General features: G+C 36.2%; 1 protein-coding gene and 1 long non-coding RNA gene across 3 annotated transcripts in view; one reads left to right on the forward strand and one right to left on the reverse strand.

The window, feature by feature from the left end:
- Positions 1–1,253, reverse strand: part of LOC134800122 (uncharacterized) — a 285,699-nt gene extending 284,446 nt beyond the window's left edge. The window contains exon 1 of the long non-coding RNA XR_010145506.1: positions 1,008–1,253. This is a non-coding gene — a long non-coding RNA (uncharacterized LOC134800122). The remainder of the gene's footprint in view (positions 1–1,007) is intronic.
- LOC134800042 (nucleolar protein dao-5-like) overlaps positions 1–19,814 on the forward strand; it is a 74,963-nt gene that overhangs the window by 2,067 nt on the left and 53,082 nt on the right. The gene's annotated exons all lie outside the window — the stretch shown is intronic.

The raw sequence follows: 19,814 nt of genomic DNA on the forward strand, positions 1-19,814 counted from the left end.
TGAAAAAGATAAATTTAAAGGATTTTATTAAGAACATTACAATCAATATTTGTTTTAATTTATAAAGTATACCAAATTTAACGGATTTATGGGAATTACATCTGGATAAAAATACTGATTTATTGTAAAACCTGCAAAGGGACAGGCCAGGGGAGAGACATTTGCATGTTTGAGGTGCAATTGTGACAAAACTGAATTAATTAATTCATTGGAATTGATTGCCTATAGGGGAAATGCAATCTTTTAAGGGAAATTACCATAATTTATTTAAATTGTTGAAGAAATATGTATGTATGGATATGTATCATGGACACCGTTAATACCTCTTAACTTAGAATGACCCTTACACAAGAAAAAAATATAATAAATGATAAAAGAAAACCAACTTAAAAACTATCCCAGGGTGCACATGTTATTAACTAAAGTTAAGGGCGCTAAGCATGAAAAATTTCGTACACCAGCCTTTCCCTATCTCTATCTATCGTACGGGCGTAATTAAATAAGATTCCCAAAATTAAAAGATAGTGTAGTGTACAGATGCAGTGCATAATTATTTTCCATCGTATTTACATGGAAACGTAAGAACATGTCTTGCTATTTCAGTCAGTCTCGGTACAAAAAGTACTGAGGTTGACTGAAGTAGCATGACAAGTATGAACGTTTCCGAGAAAATATGATGGATAACAATTGAGTCTCTTAACTTCGAACTCGGGTAAATCCATCTGTCAGATTACGCGATATTGGTATTAAGAAAAGGTAATAGGGTAGATATTTGCTGAGAGGGTCGAATGGATTTACCCGAGTTTGAAGTTAAGCGACACAATTATCTACATCTGTGCAACTTTAAGTAAAATGGCCCACTTACTATATCAGGGGTCACCAAATTGCGGACCGCAGTCTTGCATCTGTACTGCCAACCTATTTTATATTTTTGCTTATTTAATAAACACAAGGAGAAACAAACCGCAATGGTCATTTTATTTTAAGAACCGGACCCCTTAAGAAACTATAGTTCGTTTTTTTTCGCATAAGAAATAAGGTAAACAATCTTGATGTGTCTTTTAATTGAAAAACACGTTTTAAAAATAAGTTACGGCAAATATGTAACAATTATGAATCTAATACGATCATTTATGTTCTTCTGCTTTCATAAGTAATAGTTATTGATTTTTAAAAAGCGTTTTTCAATTAAAAGACATGTCAAGATCGCTTACCTTCTTTCAAGTTCTTTCTAATGCTAAAAAAAACGAACTATAATAGGTGACCCCTATACTATATGCTTAATATTTCCGGATTCCTCATACTTCTTTATACATAAAAAGAGTCAATAGGAAAAAAACTTGTCTACATAGAACACTGCTATAGCATGTGGATTTATATATATTTATTTATAAAGTGCAAGACGGAGTATCTAAATCAGCAGACTCGCACAAATGTATCTAATTAATTGTATATTATGCAAATATGCACACATTCTTATTTTCAACCACACAACTTTCTAATGAGCAGTAATCTAATTAAAAGCTCTTTATTTAATCTTGTCTCTGTGTGAGACGGTGGGATGTGGAGTAATGGCTTAATTTTTTGCCATTGTAAGTGAGTTGGAACCAGTGAAATGCTCATATCTCAGACAGTTTATTGGCTAATATACAGGGCGTTTTGTAGATATAGTATGTATCTTCAGGTATTTAAAAAAGAGTAAACAAAATCTACCCTCAAATGGCTCCTTAAGCCAGTTGAGGGTAGATGAAAACATTACATGATCAAATAATGTAGGTTAAAGTCAAGTCGTTCAGTGACAGATCCAGGTGGTTTTGTATTTGGTTGGTTAATCTATAAATATTATAACTACCCGAAAATGTACAAATTATTTGTTTACTTTTATTTAAGTACCTACCTAATGATACAGAGTATAGGTGCAGATCTTTGAGAGGGTGATAACTGAGGTATTTTTTAACAAAGCCAAATACATCTTAGAAAGAGGCCTGTTTTCCATGTATTCCAACTTATGACATGTTTATAACACCTCAATTTTATTTTTGTGCCAGCAATGATTATTGTGCAGCAGTTATTTCATTTGGTCCAAAACACATTCAATTATCCGAAATAAAAGATTTTGTATACAAACGGAACACTTAGGGCTCATAAATTTCAAGGTTTTTTGACCCCTCCCCATCCTTGTCACACCTGGCGGCTTAGCACGGTCGCGTTTTTATCCCTTGTCACCATGCCTGTCACGTTCTAACAAGTATGTAAGTGCGAAAGGGACGCGCATAGTGATAGTCGATAAAAATGGAACCGTGCTGAGCCCGCTGCTTTCGCACTTACATACTTGTTAGAACGTGACAGGCATGGTGACAAGGGATAAACACGCGACCGTGCTAAGCCGCCTGGTCACATTTGGCAAAACCCCTGGTGTGACGTCATAATATGATATAACGCGTGACATAATTAATGGATAACCCTTTATTATTATTAGGGTACTAATAACACTCCTAACTGTCCAATTCTGGGTATTTTTCAAAGAAATCTAAAGCAAATTACTAAATTCGTCTAACACTATGCTGTCATGGCTAAAAAAATTAAATACCTCCTCTATCATCGTCTTAAACCTTTGCACACAGCTGCTAAACATCCTGTAAAATATTTAATTGAGATATAGCGATAATTGAAGTGTATTCTGTTATTTTTAGGGTTCCGTACCTCAAAAGGAAAAGCGGAACCCTTATAGGATCACTCGTGCGTCTGTCTGTCTGTCTGTCTGTCTGTCTGTCTGTCCGTCTGTCACAGCCGATTTTCTCCGGAACTACTGGACCAATCAAGTTGAAATTTGGTACACATATGTAAGTTTGTGACCCGAATACGGACATGTAACGTAAACAAATGAATTTTAAACATGGGGGCCACTTTTGGGGGGTAAATGAAAAAATGAAACAAATTTTTTTTCAGACTATATCATGTTACATATCAAATGAAAGAGCTTATTGTAAGGATTTCAAATATTTTTTTTTTATAATTTTCGAATCAACAGTTTAGAAGTTATTCAAGAAAATAGGCAAAAAATGACCATTCCCCCCCCCCCTTATCTCCGAAACTACTAGGTCTAAAATTTTGAAAAAAATACATAAAATAGGTCTATACCTATAGATGACAGGAAAACCTATTAGAAATGTACAGTCAAGCGTGAGTCGGACTTAATTACAGTTTTTAATCCGACCCCTACGGATTTTTTAAAGAGATTTCACTCACGTTTCACATAAAAAATACATTGTTAACAGTGCCGGATTACTTAGAGTAGTAGTTTTCTTAGAGTAATTGGTGATAATTTTCTGATAAGATAATCATTTTAAATATTTAACGGTCTTACCTACTTACGAGTAATTGTAAGGTCAAATTAAAAATAATGTTAAATTGAGAGCTAGCTTAAAGTTTTTTGTACTCGTCGACTTTAATGGTTGAATTAATAAAGACTTTGTAACCAATAAGCAAAACAAGCACGTGCTTAGGGCACGACGTTCAGGAGGGGCACCAAAATGCCAGGTTGAAAAAGGTGAACAAATTTTAAAATTAGGGACAGACACATCGTTTTTACCACACGATTTTTTTTAGCTGTCCAAAAGCTAATTTGCAAAAATAATGGCGCGTAATTCTTTGGGAAACAATCGGTAGCAGTAGAGGAGTCGTGATTACATGCATAGATTCGATTTCAACCCACTCTTTTGCGGTTCGGCGTTAGGTCTTATGCGAGGCCTTCTGCCTTAATTACACTTGGGCGTGGATCCAAATCCAAGCTTTCCTCTTTCGCAGCTAGGCCTACTGCCTTTCTCACACTTCGCCAATTCAATTCCAAGCTCTGCTTTCTTGCATATTTTATGCATGAAAACAACCTCGAATATCGAAGCCTAAGAAATATCGAGCCCTATGCGAAGCTAGGCTGATAGAAAACTGTCCCATCCCTTCTCTGTATGAAATCCTGGATTCGCGCCTGGTTGGGACTAAAAGTAAAATTGCGTTTGTATATCGAAAATTTTTCGCGCTCGCTTCGCTCGCGTTTTCAATAACTTTATAAGGTATGATAAAGGTGACATTCGGGTGGCGACTGCAGCAACATTACTCTGTTGCAACGTTACTGCTGCAGTACTGTCAACTTCCGTGATAAAATGATGTGACTGATTTCCATACTAAAAGTAAAAATTTACAACTGTCTATCATATTGCGTTTTTATATCGAAAAATTTCCGCGCTCGCTTCGCTCGCGTTTCTATTACTTTCTAAGCTATGATAAAGGTGACATTCGGGTGGCGACTGCAACAGCATTAGGTATTCTGTTGCAACATTACTGCTGCGGCACTGTCAATTTTCGTGATAAAATGATGTGACTGATTTCCATTCTCAGCTGTAACGCGGCAATGAACTTCTCTCAATTTACCAAAAAATCAATGTAATCATGATGATCCGAGGGAGAGGGGGCACCTAGAAATCCTTAGGGCATCAACATATCTTAATCCGGCACTGATTGTTAAAAATTGTGTAATATACGGAACCCTTGGAACGCGAGTCCGACTCGCACTTGGCCGGTTTTATTTATATCGTTTGTCTGTTTTATTTATATCAATGTTTTGTTCAATAATGCCACACAAACTATTACATCAACTTCTGTAACAAGGCAAATGAAATACAATAATTATTTTACTAGTCTGCAAAGAAACCTTATCCAAAGATTCCTTATCGAAATCTACACAAAGCTCTATTGTTAAAGCTCCTAAAATTAGCAGTCAGGCGCCAGACAACAACTGTCGGTGAACATTTATACGAGAATTTTATAAGAAAATAAATTTGTCAGTAAGATTAATTTTTATTCTAACAGAGTTCTTTTTAATATGTTTAATAAATTTTTATTTGTCAGGTTTTTTTTGCGAATTGCTCAATTCCGCTTCTCGTAGTCCCCTTAGTGCCAATTTTATGTTGCAATGTTTAATTATGACCTACATAGTTCCTATGCTACTCAACATTTGAATCAAAGTGGTTTTAATTCTAATGAAATTAAGCTTCTTGAGATTTATTACGGCAAGTTAATGCCTAAAAAAACATTGTAACAATAAATATGCCCCATAGAATACGGTAAAACTGTATCACTAAAAGTTACATTTAGTTTATACATGATATGGACAAACTTTCTCTGAGGGGAAAACAATACGCAAGCCAAATGTACTCATATTACCTTTAGGTATAACAATAGTAAAGTAAGCCGGGAAGCATCGGGTTTCGCATACATGTGAGAACTCCACAAAATGAGGAAGATTCTCTTTGTAAAGAGAACCTTCCTGTTATAGCTTAAGGTCGATTTTGAAATGAATGATGGGAGACATAAACCGTTTTTAAAACGCTTCTCACGTAGGTACCTTCATTTTGACGTCACCCAGAACACCATGTGTTATGCGAGTCTTCGTTTGAATCGGTACTTTTTCGATTCAAACTGACTGCCGAATAAGTCGCGAAAGTGCGATGAGTAAGTGCCATGTGGTCTGGATTATAAATTTTTTGGGGTTCCGTAAGCTCAAAAATAACACAACGTGCAGTAGTTGGAGAGCATAACACTTTTGAACAAGATCCCGTAACTGCATTAAAAGGAAATTAGTGTTCCTACGGTTTGAAACCTAATACTTTCTGTGCTTTCCGAGAGCAAAAACGTATGGAGTTATTTAATTTAATTTAATCGTATGGCATCATATTATATTTACAGATACAGAGAAATCATAAATCTAACTCCAGAGAATTAATCCACTTGATAGCTTCGTGGAGTTATAGCGGTAAATAACAATTTTCCAAGGTTTAAATAAGTCCACAAATTTCACAACGAACATCGGACCGTAAATCGTCACTTTGAAAAAAAAAAAAATATTTTATTCGAAATCGCAGAAACTATAGTTGACCAGACGGTCCCACCTTATTTTTTGCGTCGAAGCACCTTGGTGCAAAAGCAAGACCATTACTTCTTGACCCCGTTTCTTTATCAGACATTTCGCGCCCCCTTGACTTATCTAGTGGGTCCCTCAATTGATAAGTCCTGACAGAGAGGGTTACAACTAAATCCGTTAAATTAGATCTCAACCTGAGGGTCTACTGCGAACCACGTTTGACGTGTTGCCTCCCTGTCACACTTACGTACGAATTTACAAGTGCGACAGACAGGCAACACGTCAAACGTGCATGGTTCGCGGTAGGCCTTCTGTTCTTCTCTTCTAAAGTTAAATGTCAGTTGCTATTTCGAAATGAGATACTAAAGTTTGACACATGTTAAGGTTTGACACATGTTAAGGAATTGTAATAATATAATTATATTTTAACTAGCGACCCGCCCCGGCTTCGCACGGGTAAACCTAAACAAACTATATACCTAAACCTTCCTTAAGAATCATTCTATTGATAGGTGAAAACCGCATGAAAATCCATTCAATAGTTTTTGAGTTAATCACGAACATATACAAACACACAAACAGACAGGCGCGGCGGGACACTTTGTTTTATAAGATGTAGTGACAAATTCAGCACGGAACCCAGAACGCACAAAATGTAATGAGGTCTTGCCATGTTTTTGTTGGTTTTTAAATGGAGAGTCATTACTAATCACTACGTATTGTGGTGGGCGTCGCGATTACGTTTTTGTACCAGAGGCGCGGCGTATATTTTAGGCAACCGAGCTCGTGCAAACGCAAATGCAACAATTCAGTAAATTGCTGTAATAACAGCCTCGTTAACTCATTACGGTTTTCTGTCTTCGAATGGTGCCGCTTTTGCCATGTGAAAAATAAGCAGCGCAGTGTTTATGTTTAGACTAGAGGCTATTGTTGCTTATTATTACCTTAATTATATTATTGTAATCCTCAAAATCCTTTAATTTAATTCTTCTTCTTCTTCTTCTTAAAAGGCACGTCATTTGGTGTTGTTTGATAACAAGTTTTAGTTCAGTAATTCAATTACTTCACCTTATCATCTTTATGTCGACGATCTTCAAATTCTCGCAAGGGCGTTACCGGCGATCTCATGTCTATTATCTGTAAATTAAATAGACACTTAGATAAAATCTCGAATTGTAGTCGTAGTTTTGGCCTTAAAGTTAAGACACAGGTATGTAATACGTAGCCCAAGAAATCTCAGAATTGATATTTATTGACACCCTAAATATTTATTTTAATGTCGTTTAGATTTCCTACTCGTAGGAATTTTAAAACCTCTGCATCATCATGGATAGGACCTTATCATGGGGACCTCGGGTGGGCGAAGTCTGTAGAAAGACGCCCTATAAGGCAGGCATCTTATGTCTATTCGATTATGTTTTTATGTAGCCAACTTAAAAGATGTCAGCAAATTTTCTTAATTTTTGTCGTAGTGTAAATAGGTAATTTATTTATTTAATTAATCCCATTTTTTCATTTTAATCCTATAATAACCACAGGCAGCGGACAAGTGCTCGTAAATGAATTGGTCATTATTGGACAGCCAATAACTTTCATGTCATATGTGATTTCGTAATTACAATTTAATGGATTTAAAACTGGAGGCTATTTAAATCATGTCGCAGACCACATTATGAATAGCTAATATGGGCTTTGCCAATCGAGTAATCAAATTGTACTAATTGATTAGCCAATTCTTGTCATTGGGGCATGAGATTTTATAAATATTTTCATTTATAATTGCAGCAAATATAATAGAATTGCTTAGTTTAGACGGATATTGAAATGTTTTATTTACATTTTATAGGCATTATGACTAAATTGGACATCTGGCTACATTACTTACCTACTTGCAGATGACTTATTACTGCGACGGCAAGTAGCGTTTCTAAAGCGTACTGCAGGCAACAAATGTAAAGGCCCCTGTACATATAGGGCCAGCGGCGGCCAGTCCAAGGGACGCAGCTATGCGGTAGAATGAGATAGCAATATCACTTGCTCCCTCTAACGCATAAATGCGTCCCCCAGACTGGCCCACGCTGGCCCAATGTGTACAAGGGCCTTAATGTCGAGCTGATATGTATGTCTATGTCCGAATTATTTACAAAGAGACTTAAAATTGAAATAGGCAATTATTTGCAGATAAACCTGCAAAATGTTCGGCGAAAATTAAAGTAAACGACAGAGGACAATGAGCGTCATCCTTTGCTAAATGAACACCATTATTGCATCATTGCACATTGCACAGGGTCGAAGTTAGGTCAGCGGTTACGGTTAGGTTACGGTCACCGGATCCCGCGGCGACGCCGGCGCCCGGTAACGGAAACCTAGGCGCCTCGCTTTGCCGAGGTAGGAAGAGGGAATGTAGCAATGAGTAATAAGGGTACTTAGTCAGAATAATAGAATCAGGAATGCGTGATGCTAGGAAAAGCGGGGACTTGCTTAGAGAGCTTTATCTTTGAATTTCCCGTCTTACTAGTCATATTGCTGTGGCTGTATATTTCTAATTTCAATAGGTTTTACCGCTAATATTGATGATACCTATCTAGCGAAATACCTAGCTTTGACCGTCATCTTCTGCCTAACGTTAAGAAAATGCGACGCAAAACTTAAGATATAAGATTAACCCTTTATAGGGCAACGGTCTGACAAGATACCTGCTCAATTATTTGTTTACCTAATAATGCCGATTAATTCGTTGTAAAAACTGTGACTGGATTTCCGGCTATAAAAATATTAAAATTAAGGAAACAGGAAACATGTGCGGAAATCTTTCGTTTCGAGGAATGTGATGTGTAATTGTGTAGTGTTGGTAGGACTTCGAGTCCACTGAGTCTGAATTTGAAGAACTCGGCTCGTTTTTACGAGACTCTGCGCTTAAAAAACTTCTAGTGTTTTAAGTCACGGGTCGAGTCCTTTGGTGACTCTTTTTTAAGGGCAACTCAAAAGGACTCGAGTCTCTGAATAAAAACTCCGTCAGCAAATTTTATAGGTTTATCCTAAATAACAGTAAATAAATTAGGCGTTATTGTATGATTTGTTGTACCTAATTCACGAATTTTGCATAAAGACAGTGCGTTTTGATATTTTTTGTAAAAAAATCAAGAGTTCTCTGAAGAGGACTCAAGTCTCTACAAAAGACTCGGGTCTTTAACAAGTTGAAATGAACTCGAGTTTAGACTAATTATAAGTCTCAAAAACTGAGTCGAGTCTTGAAGCAGAGGACTCAAAGGACTCGAATCTTAACCAACACTAGTGATGTGTCATGTTACCTACTCCTACTCGTGTTTCTATAGTCCATATTGTCCCTAATGGTTTTTTCCAGACGTGTCATTACTGTCATGATACGCTGTTAGCCTTTAGTGACTTAAGTGTACTAGTATTTTTTATAGAACAAAGGGTATCAAAGGGCAGCGAAAATTCGCTTTACAAGTAACGTTCGCACAATTCGCGTAACGTCGTTAACGTGACAAAATTTACAAGCATAGGTTGTTTACCTTATTGGACTGCATGGTACGTTCTATGTTCACCGTTGCAATTCTTTTTACAGGTTTTCTTTACTGTCTGTTGGATAAAATTCCAATCTGACATGCGTCATATTTATATTTCAGTAGGTACTTGTATTGTAAACTTTGTTAGGTGTGCAAAAAATTGTATTGTATCTTCGAAATAGAAATCGCCTTATTAAATCGAAGCGGTAGCCGAATGGCTTTAGCCCGTTTTTTAGCATTAGAAAAAGACTACGCGATCTTGACGTGTCTTTTAATTGAAAAAACGCTTTTTAAAAATCAGTAACTATTACTTATAAAAGCAAAAGAATGTAAATAATGGTATGGATTCATAATTGTTACATATTTGTCGTGACTTATTTTTCAAAAGTGTTTTTCAATAAAGAGACGTCGAAATTGTTTACCTTTTTTTTTCTAATGCTAAAAAAACTAACTATAAAGCACGCGGTTTGTACGACTTTTTAGGAATATCCATATACGTAATGTCATTTCATTTGATGTTTTTGTTTATCAATTGCTCTTCGATGAAAGAATTAAAGCACCTTATCTCAATCTGAATTGGGCAATCATGGGAATTAGGGACTATAGGTAGCAGTAAGCTAACTAGACCTAATGAGAAGAATACAGGTGGCTCTGTGCTCAGCAGTGGGACATATGTATACCTATAGGCTGGTAGTCTGGTAGGTAACGTTAAGACCAGGGAGGGTTTCAATATTGACAGAGTTATAGGTCAAGGTGAGGCGAAGGCTGTCGAAACAGAATCGCTCTCGCTGATGATTCAATTGACTTGTTAAAAACTTTGTTGCGTGTATGTACCTATCGCTTGCTCGCTATTGGGTATTGATTGAGCCATTGTTGTTGTTATGTTATGATGCGGTTATTCTGCTGAAATACCGGCTAAAATCCAGAGCCTGAACAATTCCTAAACATTAAATACCTACGCCGATTCTCGTCCACTGACTTTCTGAAGTTAGATATTTGAGTCATAGTCAGCAATATCCACTTCAACAAAATTTTTTATTAGACTTATAAGTTGACTTTGCTTCTATATGACTCATTTATCAAAACTATTAAAATGTACATTGTTACGTTTTCAAAAGTAACAAGAACTTCAATGCAACTGTTACTGGAAATTAATGTAGTATGAATTGGTATGAGTTATTTATTCTTACACTCGTCGAGTCGTTGGTAATAATACTAATAATGGTAATCCACTTACCTGTCTGACTTACCGAAGATTAACTTTTTTTCGGCAGGGTAAAATATAGGACGGCTATTAATTTCATAGCTTAAATATAATTAAGAATAGATTATAATCAGGGCGTATGATTTAGGTTAGATAGCGTTCATTGTCGTCTGATCGACCGCGCATGCAGGGAAACGGCGCCGCTGTCCAGAAAAATGAAAGATTCCTGGCATAATTCCAACACTGCAGGTTATTGTAAGTTCCAAAAGTGTTGGCGTGTCTCCAGTGCATTTAGTTCCTTTAACGTGTAATTTTGACGATTAGACTGCATTTTTACGAAAACATTTCCGTTTATAAATTACGTGTACGTGATAGCGGGCCGTTAATTGCCTATTTAGTATTTACTGCCGTCCGGTCCGGCCGAACAAACATTTCATATATTCGACAGAAGTCGTCAGATTACTCAGATTACATACCTAACCTACACAGAACGGGATATACTAGTAATAAAACTAATAAAGAAAAGAAAGCCCCGTATCGGTGATAAAATGAACTAGGATCTAAGACGTTCTTTTTCGCTCTAGGTATGTAATTGATTATACTACATATTCTTATTACCAGACATCGTACATTTTATAGCATTTTTGGTGTAGCGGAGTGGTGTTAGCGGAATTGGTAATATAGATAATTCCAACTGAAATGGTAAATTAAGGTTAATATTAACGTAATTAACGCTAATTAATCATTAGGGTTGAAATTGTTTATACCAATCCGTTAATGCTCCTGCACCGAAAATGTTATAAAATGTACGATGTCTGTGCTTATTAAACGAGTGTAACTTATGAAAAACTGCTCTAATGACAACATTTTTAAAAGAGGCTTACGAAGGTGTTAACATTAATCTAGCTATTATAGCTAAGTTTCAATGTTTGGAAATAAAATCCCGAGTTTTATCGGTCATACAAACACTGTATGCCAATTTCACCGTGGGTATATTATGTGTTGCTGCGTTGCATCGCGTAATTCGCGTAACTGTTGTTACAGTTTAAAAAGCTCGAAACCCACGAGGGTGATTGCACCGCAGTCCCGTTATCTTCTTCGGCCGCCGCGCAACAGTTAGTTTTGCACGTGTAAATCCGTGGAGGAAGCAGGGTCCAAGGGCGCAATCGATTGCGTGGCCCGACCCTGACCCACGGAGTCCCGGCGCCGGGACTCGCAGCGAGGTGACGTCAATACCTTGCGAACATTCAATCATTGTGTTACCTTATCTTATCAGTATCACAAATTAACTATCATCGCTTTGGCACACCCACTCTTATCCCACGCTGGTAAATAAAAGTATAGGCTCAGTTCAAGAGCGTCGCAACAGTAACTCGCTCGCGAAATGGACTACCCTTTCTAATTAATACAATTACAAAAAGCGGCCAAGTGCGAGTCGGACTCGACCATGAAGGGTTCCGTAGCAGCAAGTAACTTAATAAAATTGCGGTTTACGATTTATGACGTATTAAAAAAAAACTAGGGGAGAGTGGGGTTAAACGTGCCGATTTTCATAAAATACAAATTTAATCTATGAAAACAGTATGAATAAGGTATGTTGCTTGCGCTATATTAAATAATGATTATTTGCGTTTCTGAATAGTGATATTGTTTTGTGCATCGTTAAACTGTTTTTTACCAGATTCTTTTTCATGAGATAGGTCGGAACGGAACAACTAACCTCGCTATGGGGCTGGTTGTTCCGTTGCTTAAAATTCTAACTTATTCGTCAAATATTTTAATCTCGGTTCACACGGGTAAGTAATAACGTATACAAACCTATAATATATTGCTCAGAATATATAAATTCAATTAGTATAATTTTGAATGGCATAACGTGCAATAAGTATAACGTGCGATACGTATAACAATGAATTCTATAATTTTATAATGTATAATGAACTTTACATATAATATCGTTTATGATAAGTACAAAAAGGTATAACGTTGAAATAATATAATCAGTGATCGGAATAGGCAGAGTATATTTACCTACACTTGGTAGAACAAAGTCATGAAGTGGAGACTTCCTTGCGATAATTTTTTTTTACCGGGACTTCCCGGATTTAAAAATCAGTAAAATAAATAAAATCTCATAATGTATCCCCAATGTACGTAAAATTAAATAGTAACCACAACACTACAAGTTTGTACTAGTTTACGAGTGATAATATAACATTATTGTATTTATATTATTTCAAACTTGTCCGTCTCTTTTACGCCAATACCAGCTGTGTTTAAGTGAAAGAGATAGAAATAACAGTATTACTATCTACTATGTTAATTGTAATTTCCATTGTTATCGTCTAAAAGACAAAGCAGATGTCGTTATCACTTATCGCTGTTACCTGCAACCCTTCTTATGCATTAAATAGAAAGTTGACATCAGTTTCTTACTATCCCTTGTCGAGTACGTACGGAAGTGTAGATACTGTGTTTTTTGGATATTTGACATTTGCTTGTTTACTGGAATTTCGCCTGCTATACTTGATTACACACGGCCTGAACTCGGACACCGATTTTGCTTTGATTGGATTTGGCGATTACTGGATACCTACTGAAAACACCACGGATACTGCAAAACTACCAAGTTTCAAGGTAAGATAATGTATTTATTATTTAACATTTTTATCCTTTTCATTGTGTGTATGTGTAATCGAAGGTAAGAAAATAAAGGCTGAAATATATGGTCACGAACTATGACTATTGACTTGAGTCACTTGCCTATGTTCATAATTTGGCCGTGTAATGTATTAAACCTACATACATTATACTTACCGTACTGTACCTTGTTCAAGGGATCGACGCAGATGATGATTTGATTTATAATTTTGCACCACTCACTCTGTAGACGTTGAACGGTCATTTTCTACATACAAATGGGTTTTAAGCGTGAAAAAAAATAGACTGAAAATTGAAAATATGGAAAAAATGATAGTAATATATTTCAATCATCTCCAGGAGAATAATAATAGTACTGAAATGAATGAATGTTATCATTATGAATGTGATTCTGATAGTGACGACAAATAATTTTGTAAAGTAAATGAGAACGGGACTTACTCGCGTAGCACTTACCCTAGCATAAAAGTAACTAATGGAAATCAAGTGCGGGTAGTTCCAAAAACTCGTATAGCTAGAAAATGTTGACACAACTCCCTACCCGTATGCCTCTGACCACGGACGTAATGTGACATGCGAAACCTTGGGCCAAATATTAAATATGGGTCATTCCATAATAAACGCTACCAAGGGTTCAAAAATGAAAATTAGTTTAAGAAGTCAACACTAACCTATTTCCATAGAAAACATACCAATCCTTCATGTCAGAAAAAAAAACCGAAAAAAAAACAATTTTTACATGTTTTTCATGGACTCGATCGCAACGTTTAAATGATAGGCGTAAAACTAATTTTATACAGCGATATTGGCAAGACTAATTAAAAAGAAAGTAACTGTAAACTGTTACAAATTTCCCGCAGTTATTTCAGGTAAAATATCGTAATTTTATAATTTGTCTTTAAAAATATTAAAAAGCATGGATTAATCGGTTTTTAGAAGAGTATTCTAGACTGTGGTCTCAAAGTAACACCCGAAACGAAAAAGAGATAAAAGTATGTGTAACTTTTCCCGTAATTAACTATAGCCAAACATGTTTTGCCAAAGAAAGGCTATGATGTGAACCTATACAAATGTGTAATAGTTGTTGTTTTAGCGTCTGCTTTAGTCGTATGTTTTAAAGTTTGAAGTTGTGTAACACCCGAAACGTGTTGATCGTCCGCCTGTCCGTCCCCGGCTTTTCTCCGTGATGGTTAGTGCTAGAAAGCTGCAATTTGTCATGGATACATAAATCAATCATGGCGACAAAGTAGTAACACAAAAATTACAAAAAAAGAATTTTTTAGGTTTGCTCCTGTACAAAATATTTTTAATTTTTTTGCGACTTTAATCCTGTGACGTGGGGTGTCGTTGGATAGATCTTTCAAAATGAATAGGTGTCACCATCGACCATTTTTTGATTAAGTGAATATTTTCGGTAATATTCGCATCGAAAGAAAAATAATTATGATATTTTCGAGAAACAGTTTTTATTGTTAAGATTAATGTATTTTATAATAATTCAGCATTTATTACTTATGTTTTTAATCGAATTTATTAAAAAGACAATAATTTAAATAAAATGAGCCATAATTTCGTATAAATCTGTCTTAATTTCGTACTCGTAACACCCGAAACGAACCATGAGTAACACCCGAAACAGGTAATTTATTTTATTAAAATTAATTGAAAAGTGATACTAAGTGTTACTTCGGTGTTTCAGTAGACTATACTAACTATTATTACTTGACATAAATAAAACTGGAGGTTACTTGACAAAATTCGCTAAATTATGCATTTTGGTACTGATGGTCCGAAGGTATAGGCCAATTCCCGTAACGCCCGAAACAGCTACTTTTTAGTGATTCTCTCGTTATTGCTCTTATACTTTAATTATGTGTGTACAGGAAAAGAAAATATTATCAAAGTAGTAGATGAATCAATAGTTATAACCTCCTAGTTCCTGTTACAATATCGAATAAAACCTTATTTTAAGAGTTCAAGTGTAACACCCGAAACGGTGGAATGACCCATATAAGTGTTACGCGATTAAGTCCCGTTTTCATTTAATAATAAGTATGTGTGAAAATGGTGTTAGTTTAAATCAATATAATAATTTTGTATTTGTAGATTGAGTTGCAATGTTATTTATATTTAGACTTAATAAAATAATAATAACTTTGTACATAAAGAGAGTTTATTAAAAAAATATATAGAAAAATCCGTTTATATATTGGTTGTTTTATTTTATGCCTATTTATTGTATTGAAGCAGTTTGCATTGTTTTTTGTACTATTCAGAACAATATTAATTATTCGGTAAGTTCCCGGGACTTTAGTCCCGCAAAAAAATTTTGTCGTAAGGAAGTCTCCACTTTTTATCTATGTTCTACCAAGTGTAGGTAAATATACTCTGCCTATTCCGATCACTGAATATAATATACAAAACAAATACCACGCAATAAACCTAACCTTTTATTTTTCTGGGGGGTAACAGTTCTAACCTAACCTAAAACTTTTCTGGTAGCAGTTTCTTTCTCTGAGGGGTCACAGTTCTAACCGAACCTAACTTACTTTTCTGGTAGCTGTTTTTTCTGTGGGGGGTCACAGTTCTAACCCAACCTAACCTATTTTTATGGTAGTTGTTTCTTTTTCTGTGGGGTAACAGTTCTAACCTAACCTAACCTATTTTTATGGTAGTATTTTCTTTTTCTGTGGGGTAACAATTCTAACCTAACCTAACCTCCTTTTCTGGTAGCAGTTTCTTTCTCTGAGGGGTCACAGTTCTAACCTAACATAACCTACTTTTCTGGTAGCAGTTTCTTTCTCTGAGGGGTCACAGTTCTAACCTAACCTAACCTACTTTTCTGGTAGCAGTTTCTTTCTCTGAGGGGTCACAGTTCTAACCTAACCTAACCTACTGTTCTGGTAGCAGTTTCTTTCTCTGAGGGGTCACAGTTCTAACCTAACCTAACCTACTTTTCTGGTAGCAGTTTGTTTTTCTGGGGAGTCATAGTTCTAACCTAACCTAACCTACTTTTCTGGTAGCAGTTTCTTTCTCTGAGGGGTCACAGTTTTAACCTAACCTAACCTACTTTTCTGGTAGCAGTTTCTTTTTCTGGGGAGTCACAGTTATAACCTAACCTAACCTACTTTTCTGGTAGCAGTTTCTTTTTCTGGGGAGTCACAGTTCTAACCTAACGAAACCTTTTTTTCTGGTAGCAATTTCTTTCTCTGAGGGGTCACAGTTCTAACCTAACCTACTTTTCTGATAGCAGTTTTTTTTCCCGGGAGTCACAGTTCTAACCTAACCTACTTTTCTGACAGTAATTAGTTTCGATGACCTACTGAGCTATCCAAATCATTTTACTGGTGTTTTGTTCAGATACTTATATGAGATGTTATTCATTATTTTAATTTATATGCATAATGAATGTTATATTAAATGTAATTAGTTCATTTGTATGTTATACCAAACAGCGGTATGTATATTGTATGTTATATTATTTTTATGTTATCCTTATTGAAAATATAGATTTAGTGCACTATACATAAGATTAGTATACGTTTTGAACGTTTGTAAACTGAAATTATACCAAACGTTCGTAGTCATTATGATACGCACCCGGTTCACACACGCTAAAATAGTACTTTGCAGTTCGTCGAAATATGTGATTATTTTTTGTGTACTATCAACAGTTAGTAAAAAAATCCAAAGCAAAAATGGGATTTTCCGTGGGGTTAGTTGTGCCCTCGTTTTTGATTTATTTTCCATAACTACTATTCTACTGTAATGGAAGGAACGAAAACGGATCCTGCAATCGCATAGTGGTCTGACTTTTCGCGACAAACATCATACGAATCGCTCCATGGTTTACTTGCGTTCCTATTCCCATCGGAACAACTTACCCCCGGCACGTTTAACCCCGCTCTCCCCTACTTACTAGATCTCGTTCAAACCAATTTTCGCTGGAAGTTTGCATGGTAATGTACATCATATATTTTTTTTCATTCTCTTATTTTAGAAGTTACAGGGGGGGGGGGGGGACGACGACGACGACACATTGTACCACTTTGGAAGTGTCTCTCGCGCAAACTATTCAGTTTAGAAAAAAAATGATATTAGAAACCTCAATATCATTTTTGAAGACCTAACTTTGAGTTTCAGTTCTAAGTATGGGGAATCCCCCAAAATTTATTGTTTCTTTTTTATATTTTTGAGTGAAAATCTTAATGCGATTCACAGAATACATCTACTTACCAAGTTTCAACAGTATAGTTCCTATAGTTTCGGAAAAAAATGGCTGTGACATACGGACGGACAGACAGACAGATAGACATGACGAATCCATAAGGGTTCCGTTTTTTGCCATTTGGCTACGGAACCCTAAAAAGAGTGGTAGTCCTCGCTCGTGGGATAATGTCGCGGAGCCCTTCTACTAAGCCTACTGATGCATATTCTAAATGTATGTGTGTATATTTCTAACCCTTAGCCCTAATGTGGTCGATAAATTGTACTATGCCTGGAAAAGGGGTAAGGCATATCCTGCAGATGGCCTATTAGGTAAAACATGTGAGACGTGTGAGGTGTATACTAATTAATATGTATAGGTGTAGGTAGTGTGTGAGATTTTTCTTTTTTTAAGTTCATGAACAGTCGACGCAATCCATAAACAATGCAGCGCGTAATTTATAATGAATCTCATTACCCACGATAATGGCTATTATTTTAGCTATGATTAGTAAACACTTCGTCACAACTCTAAAATAATCTCATATCAGACGCCTAAAAATAATGCCCGTCTCATGCATTCTGCATTTTATCACATCAATTATTAAGATACACAACTTGTACAGCGTCGCTCTCAATAGCTAGAATTAGTAAACAGTGTCATATCTAAAAATCATACACGGTATAATTCAATGAGATTGAATATGTAATATTTACCTTAAATTAATATTAAATTACTCCGTTAATATACACTACGAGTATATTGTTACCGTTAGTGTGAAATACCCTACTCAACATCTGTTTAGGGCCACCTCACACTAGCTTCATTTGAGCGTCGGCGTCTAGTCAGCGCTGTGGAAATGGCGTCGCTGCGCAGTTGCACCAACGTTGCGTCGACCAGCAGCCATAGAGTTGGCTAGACGTCGACGCTCGGGAGAAGCTAGTGTGGGGTGGCTCTTAAGGTTCCGTCACACAGGCGCGTTTTCCGGGCGGGGCGTGAGCGTTTTATATGTAATAGCGGCGCGCCCCGCTCACGCGCCGCCCGCAACACGCGCCTGTGTGACGGAGCCTTTAAGGTTTATGCAGAGGCTATTTAGGCTATGCGGGCATATAATAAGGGTATAATTCGCATATGTTTTGTCGCAACAAATTACTTGCGGCGATAAATTTATTTCAAACAATAACGTAATAAATAATTGTATTGTTGCGCGGTGAACCGTTTTTCTAGTGATTTGTCTTGTCATACGTGAATTGTAAGGTTTTATGCTTGAACATGACGTCGCATTTAGCTCTAATCTAATTCTACACCAGTTTAGACTATTTACTAATTATATTATGTGTTGGTATTATGTGCGTAAGGCCAGGCCTATGGAACTCTCCGCGCGAGCTCGGATTTATACCTACGAATCTGTTACCGTTCACGGTAGAAAAGCAAGCCAGTTGGTTGCCACATACGCTCACGCACGCACGTCACCGCGCGCCGCACTGACAATTTTTACGTTACTTAAAAGCTACGGAGGTACTATAGAATTTCTTTAATTAAACGTGTAGTGTTTATTACGACAAATGTATAGTTAGATATCTATCTAGTAAATGTTTGTTTTAACGACAGTAAGTTAACTTTACATCGGAAAATACCTACTAAGGTATGCTTTGGTTAACTTATAGGTAATTAATTACCTACCTGTATTTCATGGGTTCTGTATTATTTTTCTTTATTGTATAACATTCATATTTATCTGTATTTAAATTACACGAAGTTTTAAAACTAATTCTTGCTGGGATCATTGCGCGGTTTATAAAACGGCGTAAACACTGCGGTTACTGCAGGGACATATGACCTTTAAAATTGAATTCGCAAACACTAACGCATAAACGGAATATTAGGTATAATTTAATATTAAGCTTTCCTTTTAATTCACTCCGTTGTTTAAGTAAGTATTTATTTATCATTTCTAAGCGTCGGCAACCCTAGCGTTGTGCCGGTGCGCGCGGTGCGGGGAGCGGCGCGCTGAAGGTCACTCCATTGTATTTTTGTGTAGGTATCAAAACGGTAGCTATTTGCGTTTTCTTTGAGAGATAAGTATCTGTTCGTAAGAACTATTATATAATCTGTGGTAAGGCTATGAATACTGTTTAGTAGTAGTGCGGGCAGATAATGATTAAATGATATGAAAATTTTAATTATTAGGTAGGTCGTTGAGCTGAATAAGGGCAAAGTAAGTGATACAATAATATCCCCGCCTGCTACGCTTTGAACTCTCGGAAACTCAAAATGCCACCTTCTGCGATAAAA

This window comes from Cydia splendana, chromosome 19 (assembly GCF_910591565.1).
Source record: "Cydia splendana chromosome 19, ilCydSple1.2, whole genome shotgun sequence".
NCBI classification, from domain to species: Eukaryota; Metazoa; Arthropoda; class Insecta; order Lepidoptera; family Tortricidae; genus Cydia; species Cydia splendana.